A 12,500-nucleotide genomic window follows, 5' to 3' on the forward strand; every position below is an offset into this window, starting at 1 on the left:
TGTTAATCCCTAAAGGTTGATCTTCCTGTTACTAATTTGTTTATACTGCGTAGGACTCCTCTTCAACAAAAGAAAAACTAATCTTATTGTTGATTACTCTCAAACTAAATTCTGATGAAGCAGACATATGATCAATGACCTTCCAGCTTTGACCATTTTGTAAATGTTTATAAGGAACATAGCGCTTTGTAAATATTGGTTTCAAATTTTGGCATAAGGCCAGCAATTTCGGGGGAGAGGGTAAGTCGGTTACATTGCCCCCCAGTACTTAACTGGAACTTATTTCATCGACTCCGAAAAGATGAAAAGCAAAGTCGACCCCAGTGGAATTTGAACTCAAAACGTGAAGACGGACGAAATGCCGCTAAGTATATTGCCCGGCGCGCTAACTATTCTGCTAACTCACCGCCTTTAACACTGAGTAAATATTAGCAACGTTTTCTACAATTTTGCAACGTTCTGAAAGCATTTGTAACAATTCAGAAAAATTTCAACCTTTTCAACGTTGGCAATGTTTGAAAAGGTTGGAAATTAACTAAGAGATAAACAATAAAACAATTATTATTATTTAAGAAAAATATAAAACATAAAAAAATAGTATTAAATAAAACATATAGGGCCCTTTTATACTGGAAAAAAATCCCACGAAAATACAGAATATATGGAAAGAATAACAGAAAAAAAATCAAATATTCCTATATCGATGTTGAAGATTCGTTTTTAAAAGGACAAAAGAATCTTTATTTTTATAAAAGGACGATTGACATTTGGAGAAATATCTTAATATTGTTATAAACATTTAACTCAACCTTTTATAACCATAGATAACATTAGGAAAATCAGATTATTGCGTCATTCCTCAATCCCTTTCGATAAAACCATTTGCTTTTTTTTATGACACGCACATCACAAATGAAATGTAATGTAATGTAATATATATATATATATATATATATATATATATATATATATATATATATATATTTATAGTTTTAGGGAAAAGAACCAAGTTTCAATTTAATTTTAATTTTTTATAAATTGATTTGAATTGAGTTTTTACCTGTAATTTTGGATTTTGTCCCTATTATTATTATTATTATTATTATTATTATTATTATTATTTTATGTTTGACTTTTGTTTTGCATTTGTACAAGTTGGATCCAAGTCTCACCCAGAGACCTCAAGAGACAACAAGTTAGAAGTTCATGTAGGTGTTATGCCTAGGGTACCATATATTTGGATTTGTACAGTTTTGTTCAAGTGAATGTTTAAGAAACCATAAGAAAATTATGTTTGCTTTAAAATTTGAGATCACATAGACAGTATTTTACGTAGGATATGGGCAGTTCCCATGAGCACTATCTTTTGGACTTCAGCCATTTTGGGGTTTCCTGGTATCTGAGCTAGGTAGTAATCAGCCTATTATTATTATTATTATTATTATTATTATTATTATTATTATTATTATAATATATATATATATATATATATATATATATATATATATATATATAATGCACAGGAGTAGCTGTATGCTAAGAAGCTTGCTTATCAACCACATGGTTCTGGGTTCAGTCTCAGTGCGTGGCACCTTGGGCAAGTGTCTTCTATTATAGCCTCAGGCCGACCAAAGCCTTCTGAGTGGATTTAATAGACGGAAACTGAAAGAAGCCCGTCGTATGTGTATATATATATATATATATATATATATATATATATATATATATATATATATATATGCATATATGGGTACAAGATGTCATTAAACGTAAACAACATGAAATACGAAATACGAAAATATGGAATACGAACTTTCTTTGCGAATAACGAAAGAAACAAATGGAAAACAAGACAAGTAACATAAAGAACGACCCTTCATCAGTTGTCGGCTGTTTTATCCACACCACATTTCGAGCAATTACGGTAAGGTGTGTCTTCGAGAAACAGTTACTCCCGCAAAGCAAAATAAAATTTGGGATTTGCGGAGGGTAAAAGTTGGTAACAAAAACAGGACAGTGAAAAGAAACAGAAAGGGCTGCTAAGCCATATATGCATATATTTGTGTGTGTGTCTGTTTTTGCTCCCCCACCATCGCTTGATAACCGATGCTGGTGTGTTTACATCCCCGTAAGCTAGCGGTTAGGCAACAGAGATCGATAGAACAAGTACTAGATCTACAAAGAATAAGTCATGGGGTCGATTTGTTTGACTAACGGCGGTGCTTCAGCATGGCTGCAGTCAAATACAGGAACAAATGAAAGAATATATATACATATATATATATATATATAAATATATATATATATATATATATATATATATATATATATATATATATATATATATATATATATATATATATATATATATATATATATATATATATATATATATATATATATATATATATATATATATATATATATATATATATATATATATATATATATATATGTATACAGGGCACGGTGAATATATTATCGTCTAAATTACGCATAAATGAAAGTAACAATGAAATCCCATTTTAACAGATATATTTACCAAAATTACATAAAAAATATCTTGAAATACTAAAGAGCAAATTTATTTAATAAAATCGCCATTGGCTTCAACCACGGCCTCCAGACGACTACAGCTCTTCTTGACGGTCTCCTTGTTTAAATTTCTGAATGCTGCCATAATCTTTGCCTTCAGTTTATCTTTGATGTTACAAGAAGTTTTGTTGGTCTCTCGGTCAACTGCGCCCCACGCATATATATATATATATATATATATATATATATACACGCATATATATATATATATATATATATATATATATATATATATATACGCATATATATATATATATATATATATATATATATATATATATATATATATATATATATATATATATATATATATACGCATATATATATATATATATATATATATATATATATATATATATATATATATATATATATATATATATATATATATATATGAAAATATTTGGAGGTGGTCATTGAAATGCATGCAAATATCTGTTCCTATACAGACGAAGAATAATCCTTAGAAAAAGAGAGGCAAATACATCGAAGATGGAAGCACACTCCTTCAGATATTCAACCTGAAACACATTAAAGCCACCTGAGAAATTTTACACGGATCACCACATTTAAAAGAGAGAAAATTTCCATATACCACATGCTATGAAAAACCTACTTCGTGAAACTAACGACAATGTCGAAAGAGGATTGCTCTGCAGTAAGTTAATATAATCTGCAGCACTTAGCGACGAGAAATCGTTCAGAAAGTTTTCTATATTTATAAAGACGATAAATTTTTCCAGCTATTCAAATAATGAATATATAACCTTGTGAACACAGGTGTGAAATCTTGAAGAGACTTTGGCTTTAAGCACAATATTCGCCGAGAAAAACGGTAAACATGTACATGATGGTCGTCGTCATCATAATGATCATCATGATCATCATCATCACCGTCTTAATCGTCATCATCATCTTCGTGGTCGTCTTCGTTGTCATCATCGTCATCATCGTTGTCGTTATCGTCGTCAACATCATCATCATCATCATCATCACCGCCTTCACGTAGCTTCTGCCTCTGCTGCCGCCTCTACCACCGTCGCCTCCGCCGTCGCCTCCGCCGTCGCCTCCGCCGTCGCCTCCGCCGTCGCCTCCGCCGTCGCCTCCGCCGTCGCCTCCGCCGTCGCCTCTGCCGTCGCCTCCGCCGCCACCGTCGTCTTCGCCTCCGCCGTCACCTCCGCCGTCACCTCCGCCTCTGCTGTCTTCTCCGCCTCTGCCGTCGTCTCCGCCTCCGCCGTCGCCTCCGCCGTCGCCTCTGCCGTCGCCTCCGCCGCCACCGTCGTCTTCGCTTCCGCCGTCGCCTCCGCCGTCGCCTCCGCCGTCGCCTCCGCCGTCGCCTCCGCCGTCGCCTCCGCCGTCGCCTCCGCCGTCGCCTCCGCCGTCGCCTCCGCCGCCACCGTTGTCTTCGCTTCCGCCGTCACCTCCGCCTCTGCTGTCGTCTCCGCCTCTGCTGTCGTCTCCGCCTCTGCTGTCGTCTCCGCCTCCGCCGTCGCCTCCGCCGTCGCCTCCGCCGCCACCGTCGCCTTCGCCTCCACCGTCACCTCCGCCTCTGCCGTCGTCTCCGCCGTCGTCTCCGCCGTCGTCTCCGCCGTCGTCTCCGCCGTCGCCGTTGCTGCTACTGCCGCCACTGCTTCAGGATTCGTCTCCGCTACCGTCGCTGTCGCCACGATTGCCACCACCACTACTTCCGCCGTCACCCCAGCCGTCACCTCTGCCGCAACCTCTTTCGCCAACTCAACCACCGCCAACTCAACTCTGTCGTGAATTAGTGCCAATACAGATATTTGTAAAGATTAAGACAGATAAACACGTTCCCATACGATTACTACAAGGGATACAAATACAAACTTTGAAGAAGGATAACTTTTAAGTTTATTATTTTCTTCTTAGGTTTTCTATTTCCATAGAATCTTCTACCGAAAATTTGAAAATGTTCTAAAGTGCGTTAACGAGTTACTTATAATACAATTATACAAATTCAAATCGTACGCATATTATATGTGCGTGTGCATATATATGTAAATATATATATATATATATATATATATATATATATATACTCTTTTACTCTTTTACTCTTTTACTTGTTTCAGTCATTTGACTGCGGCCATGCTGGAGCACCGCCTTTAGTCGAGCAAATCGACCCCAGGTCTTATTCTTTGGAAGCCTAGTACTTATTCTATCGGTCTCTTTTTTTGCCGAACCGCTAAGTTACGGGGACGTAAACACACTACCATCGGTTGTCAAGCAATGGTGGGGGGACAAATACAGACACGCAAACACACATACATACATATATATATATATATATATATATATATATATATACATATATACGACGGGCTTCTTTCAGTTTCCGTCTACCAAATCCACTCACAAGGCTTTGGTCGGCCCGAGGCTATAGTAGAAGACACATGCCCAAGGTGTCACGCAGTGGGACTGAACCCGGAACCATGTGGTTGGTAAGCAAGCTACTTACCACACAGCCAATACACACACACACACACACACACACACACACACACACACACACACACACACACACACACATATATATATATATATATATCTGTAAAAATATGTGACACTTATTCAGTGACCATGATAAAACTCCGAGTTTCGGATGCCAGGGCGGGAGCCCACGCCAACATCTCTTCAGTTATCCGGCCAATTGAAATTCATGGCTACTGAATAAGTGTCACATATTTTTACAGATAAATTCCTCTATTTGCATAATATCGAGGTCTCATTCTTTCTTTTGTTGTCCTTCTTATCAAAAAAAAAAAAAAAAAAAAAAAAAAAAAATATATGTATGTATAATCTAATCATTAAGTATCTGGACCGTTGCCATTGTAACGAAGCTAAAGCACGCAGAGTGAAGCCACTTGGCACAGATTGATCGTAAACACGGCTGTGCATGCACACTAAATTGTAACGCTCTAGCTCTCTCCGCTGCTTTCAACGGTGCTTGGAATGAAGGTGTGTAGCATGTGATCATCGCATTGAATGTTGACAGAAAATTGAGCAGAGAATCTGCATCAAATTTTGCCAAAAGCTTGGCGATACCTGCTCAGAGGTCTACACAAAGTTTTCAAAAATCTTTCGTCGTTCTCGACACAATCATGGAGATCATGTGTAACTGAAACCCGAGTGTCTTTTTGGTCAGCTGAAAGCAGCTTTGGCACATTCACTCCTCTCCATACACTTTCTGCAATTTTGCGTCGGCCTCTGAGCAGGTATCACCATGACAACTTCCTCTGCCATGGTCAATACGACGGCCACACGCTATACACCTTTCTGCCAAGGACTGCTGTAAACAGTGGAAGAGAGCTAGAGCGTTATAACTTAATGCGCATGCACAGCAGAGTTCAAGGTGCATCTATGCCAACCGGCTTCACTCTGCGCCCTTTAGCTTCGTTACTATGGCAACAGTCCGGATACTTATTCACCAAACCACGTGTGTGCATATATATCTATCTATCTATCTATCTATCTATCTATCTATCTATCTATATATATATATATATATATATATATACATATATATATATATATAAGGGGTTGAACAGAAAGATCAGAACAAGGAGTAAAGTTTAGACGAAAGGTGAACAAACGGAAAACTAGACGAAAACTTAACGGACGGGATATTTAGGCAGAAACACGATACATGGAATATTCGCAGCTGATTTACTCGTCAGTCAATGACCTAAATTATACATATATATATATATATATATGTGTGTGTGTGTGTGTGTGTGCGCGAGTGGGTAGAAACGTTAGCACGCCGGGCGAAATGCTTAGCGGTATTTCGTCTGTCTTTACGTTCTGAGTTCAAGTTCCGTCGAGGTCGACTTTGCCTTTCATCCTTTCGGGGTCGATTAAATAAATATCAGTTACGCACTGGGGTCGATATAATCGACTTGATCCGTTTGTCTGTCCTTGTTTGTCCCCTCTATGTGTAGCCCCTTGTGGGTAGTAAAAAAATAAGAAGCTTGCATCCCAACCACACGGTTCCGAGGCCAGTCCCACTGCGTGGTGCCTTGGGCAAGTGTCTTCTACTATAGCCTCGAGCCGACCGAAGCATTGGGAGTGGATTTGGTAGACGGTTACTGAAAGAATCCCGTTGTATATATATATATATATATATATATATATATATATATATATATATATATATATATATTATGTATATATTTGTGTATGTGTGCCTGCAATTTACCCCCTCCACGTTTGACACTCGGTGTTGGTGTCTTTATACCCCCGTAACCTAGCAGTTCGGCAAAAACAATCGATAGACTAATTACCAGGCTAAAAATAGTACTGGGGTCGATACATTCGACTATAAATTCTTCAAGGTGGTGCCCCAACGTGGCCACAGCCTAATGACTGAAACAAGTAAAAGATATATATATACATATCACATGATCTATATACACACATACACACTCATACGCGCACACACACACACACACACACACACACACACACACACACACACACACACACACACACGCACATATATATATATATGCATATATTTCAAGAATAAGGGGAAAATGAAGAAGTAATTAATAGAATTATTTATTAAATATAAAATATGACATCTCTGACAGCTGTTCCTGAATCGAAACAGCTGTCAGAGGTGTTGTCATATTTTATGATTAATAAATAATTTTATTAATTACCTCTCCATTTTCTCTTTATTCTGTAAATATATAAATATATGAACCACGGTTTATATGGTTACCTCATAGTTGATCTTTCTATAGATTGGTTACTAACCAGTATTTTCATTGGATTTATGATTCCTTAATGAGGTTTATTACCTTTACTTGATATATATACACATACATACATACATACATACATACATACATGCATGCGTACATACATACATACATACATACATACATATATATATATATATATATGTACAAATCACGCGATCGCATATCTATCTATCTATCTATCTATCTATCTATCTATCTATCTATCTATCTATCTATAGATAAGAATTACATATTCTCTGTATATAATAAACTTAGAATACACTCAGTAGCTCTAGAGATTTAAAAGTTGAGCGGGTGTAGAAGTAAATGTAGGGAAAGTAAATTAGACAGATCAATATATAATGTATATTAAGTTCACGAGGCTCGACTCATCCTACGATGGATTCAGTTCACAAACATTACTTTGTACACCTGAGCCCCCAGAAACAGCTGTTGAACTTTTAATACATTTCTTCAACCTCTTTAATTCTCTATATCATTTGTATTCTGCGTATCTTTTTGTATGTAAACTTATATATACATTTTTTGTATTTCACGTATTTAATATACTTTACATATTGATCTGTCTAACTTGCTTATCCCTACATTTTCTTCTCTCTCCCCCTCTCTCTCTATATATATATATACTTCGTAAAATGAGTTATATATATATAGCTCGTTTTACGAATTATATATATATATATATATATATATATATATATATATATATATGATTTGTAAAACGAGCTTTAATTACATTTCTTCTCAAAAACTAAAGAGATTTCTTTTCAGGTTTTGGTAGTAAAAAACTGTACAAATTCTTACTCTGTGATTTAATAAACGAAACAAGTCTAAGAAGCATGCATCGGCTTAGCACGTGGAAGGAGATTTAATATGTACTGGAATATAGGAATATTAGAATTTGCTTCTTTTTAATCCCTCCTTAATGGATTATCTCTAAATGAAAAGCAAGTATTAATGCAATCAAATGTTATTTTTGGCGTAAGAGAGCGACATGCGTTGATATAAGATGAGAGAAAGTGAGAGACAAGAAATATATGGACAGAGAGTGAATAAGAGAAGGGGAGAAGGCGAGAGAATGAGAAATAGGACGGAGAGATTGAGAGGAAGAGATATTGTGAAAGAAAGATAGAGGAGAAGAGAGAGAGAGAGAAAGAGAGAGAGAGGGTGAATGAAGGGAGAGAGAGAAAGGCAGAGTAAGACACGGACAAAGACATAGATTGGAAGAGATGTTTTTCCTTTTATCTTTTAATTGTTCCAGTCATCAAACTGCGGCTTTATTGGGGCACCGCAGCGGAAACAGGTGATGAGAAATGGATTATCTACCGAAATGTTCAGAGAAAGCGATCCTGGAGTAAGCGACATGAGCCACCCTTCGCCACTCCAAAAGCGGGTCTTCACTTTAAAAAAGTTTTGCTTTGTGTCTGGTGGGATTGGAAAGCAATTCTGTACTAGGAGCTTCTCCAAAGTAATCAGACAATTAATTCTGAGAAATACTGCACACAACTGGACGAGTCATAGATATATACATATATACGACGAGCTTCTTCCAGTTTCCGTTTACCATATCCACTCACAAGGCTTTGATTGGCCCGTGGCTATAGCAGAAGACCCAAGGTTCGATGCAGCGAGACTGAACCCGGAACCATGTGACTGGAAAGCAAGCTTCTGACCACACGGCCTCAAAATTTAATTTTGTTTTAGTTGTGCGGCGCTGTTGCACATCAACATATAGGCTCTACACTATCTGCATATGTGACCAGCCACTCCAATTCATTTCAGGATCTCTCGGGTATACGATGCTGACGAGCTGAAATAACCGCGAAATATCGATAGCCGTCGTTTCTCATTCTCCTACGGAGCGAGTCATCTCTCTGTCGTCAGTGTTTTTTTTAAAGCTCGGTATTTTAAAGGGACTTTCCCTCCTGACGCAATCCCGCAGCTAATAACAACATAAAACAAAACGCATGCATTCAGTATGTGGCATCGGTAATATTTATGTTATTAGAGCAGCTTATAATTCGAAATTGAATTTTAATTAAAAAACGAAAATATTAATATTTCATTACTTCTTTTGGCTTCTTTTATTATTAGTTTAAGAAAATTATGTTTCCTACATCCAATAATTTGAGACCCGGACATGGATGTTCATGCAATTAACCAAGCAAACAAACGTCATCAAGGTATTATAAAAATAACCCGTGGCTCTTAAAATTTTGGAGTTTTGATATGTGGAGTGTATTAAATTACGGTAGAGGTACTCAGTTATTAGGGTTAGCATAACCGTATTTTTAAATTAATTATACGCCAACACCAAACTACTGAATCGGTAATTTCAAATTTTATTCGACTTTAGTTAACTTTTTATTGCTTTTATTAGAGTTAAGGCTACATGTATTGGCGCTTTGTTAGCATGAGCCAAATAAAATTATTATATCTTAATAATTCCTCACGTGCACAGATAAAAGTAAAAATCAAACAATGGCGTACACATCCATTCTTAATACTTTCCGGCATATTCGAACATGAATATGCTAATTGCTGTTGTGTATTGTCTTTGGAAAACAACTTCTTTGCAGACGATGTATCTTTACAACAAATTCGATTCATTGAGAAACCGCTGTTTTTAATCTATTCGTCAATGAATCTCAACTAGAATTGTGGCTTGTGTTTGTACAATTCAGCAAACAAGTTATTTGCTGATGCCAGCCAAACCGATAATAATTAATCATGAGCGCATAGAACAACGAGGATTTGATTAACGACCTCACATGTTCATTTTTAACACGTTCCAGCGGATGAGATTAATTATTTTTTTGATTTGACATTTCAGAAAATCCACTTCAGCGCCATTTAGAAAAAAGTGTTGTGAGAACTTATATTATTGTTATTAATATAAAAGAAGAAATCACATTATCTATTATACATGAGATTTTTCCATCCAGTAATTGTTCAGAATTATAAAAATTATGTTTGATTGATAAATATCATGGCGTAAAGTAGCCACACGAAAGACAGAGCTAATCCTGATAACATAGAATCGAATTTTTACCTTCTCCTTATGGAGTAAATAAGAACTAATAATGATGACAAAATACAAGCAATCTTGCCTCTTTCTTTAGTAGCTATGATTGCGAGAGCCGCTGAAGATTGCTCAGTCGAAATTATCTGTTCACTTGCATAGACAGCATGGTGACAAAGTAACAGCGGGTACTATATAGGCAACAGCTTTTTGTGAATCATTATAAAGAATCAAATGAATGAATGAATGAACGAATCAATCCATCCATCCATCCATCTATCAATCAGTAATCGCTCACTCACTCACTCACTCACTCACTCAATAAATCTATCTATCTATCTATCTATCTATCTATCTATCTATCTATCTATCTATCTATCTGTCTGTCTGTCTGTCTGTCTGTCTGTCTGTCTGTCTGTCTGTCTGTCCGCCCGTCCGTCCGTCCGTCCGTCTATCTATCTATCTATCTATCTATCTATCTATCTATCTATCTATCTATCTATCTATCTATCTATCTATCTACACCTTTCTCTTTCGCCACCAATAACTTCCTATTACTTCACATTAATTGTAACAATATCGATTTTGTGGCACCATCTTCTATATATAAGTTGATTTCTCAACTCAAGGGAAATCGCACTGTTTGATTGATTAATATTTAATTATTTGCTATTTTCCAAATATTATGCACAACTGTGAATCTCCAGATATTCCACCGGAATTCATAAGTAGTAATCATTAAATTCTCCAACAATATTCTTCCACATTCTATTTTAAATTTGAAGATTATAATATGGGAGAACTATTGGTGACAATAATATCTATAATAAAATCACACTCTGACCATACATATTCGTAAACCCTGATTAGATTATCAATGTGATTACCTAAATTGCTATCTTTAGGTACACTATGATGAATATATGTGAATATTTCCGTAACAAGAGACGGTGAGCTGCCAGAATCGTTAGTACGCGTGGCAAAATGCTTAGCGACATTTCATCAATCTCAGGTTTTGAGCTCAAATTCCACCGAGATCGACGTCGCCTTTCATCCTATCCCGATGAATCAGATGAATACCGGTACAGACAGCACTGTATTAGTATTCATTTGTTATCGGCTTACCTCCATCCGTTCAACTTGTTGGCTTTGTACCAAAATTTGAAATCGATATTACTCTGAGAAGTAAAATGTAAATAATAGCAAAGGACTTATACGAAAATTAATGGAAAGATAAAATTAAAATGCGATATGAATAAATCCATGGCACCTGCCGACGTTTATCCAGATCCATTATGATTTCGATGGTTGGTAAAAATTTGGTATCGTTCGTGTAGAAGGCGCCAAGGATCAAATGCAATAAAACGAACACGTCTTAACTAATCTGTTACAGACACACACACACACACACACACACACACATGCTCACACACACATGCTCACACACACACATACACACATGCATGCATGTATGTATATATGTATATATATATATATATATATATATATATATATATATATATATATATATATATATATATATATACATATATATATATATATATATATATATATATATATATATATATATATATATATATATATATATATATATATATATATATATATATATATATATACATATATACATTTACATACACTATAATGGGTTAAGGTAACTCCCCAAAATCAACAGCAGTTGGGAAAGAATGATCGTCAATGTCTATCAATTTCCATTGCCTTTGTTGCTGTGGATAGGAATAAATATTGTAGATATTTAGCATTTTTGTCTTAAGGGAAATGGAGGAATCGGGGGAAGCTAAAAGTGTTTTGGGTTAGCAAATAGTAAAACAATTAATTTAAAAGAGTAGAATAATTGTATTTCCATGGAAAAGGAGAATGTTAATATTTCGATCGCTTGTCTCTTTTTGAGGTGAAGAGACAGAAGCGAATGTCTTACTTCTTGGTTGCAAAAAATTTGCATTCTTTTTACTTTTCTCTTTCAGAAATTATTTCTTTTGCTTGACATAAAACTGCGTTAAATTATGCCAACGAAAGACAGATGAAAATCAAGATAATAAATGATTTTATTG

The sequence above is a fragment of the Octopus bimaculoides genome, chromosome 12, assembly GCF_046866305.1.
Source record: "Octopus bimaculoides isolate indiv1 chromosome 12, ASM4686630v1, whole genome shotgun sequence".
NCBI lineage: Eukaryota > Metazoa > Mollusca > Cephalopoda > Octopoda > Octopodidae > Octopus > Octopus bimaculoides.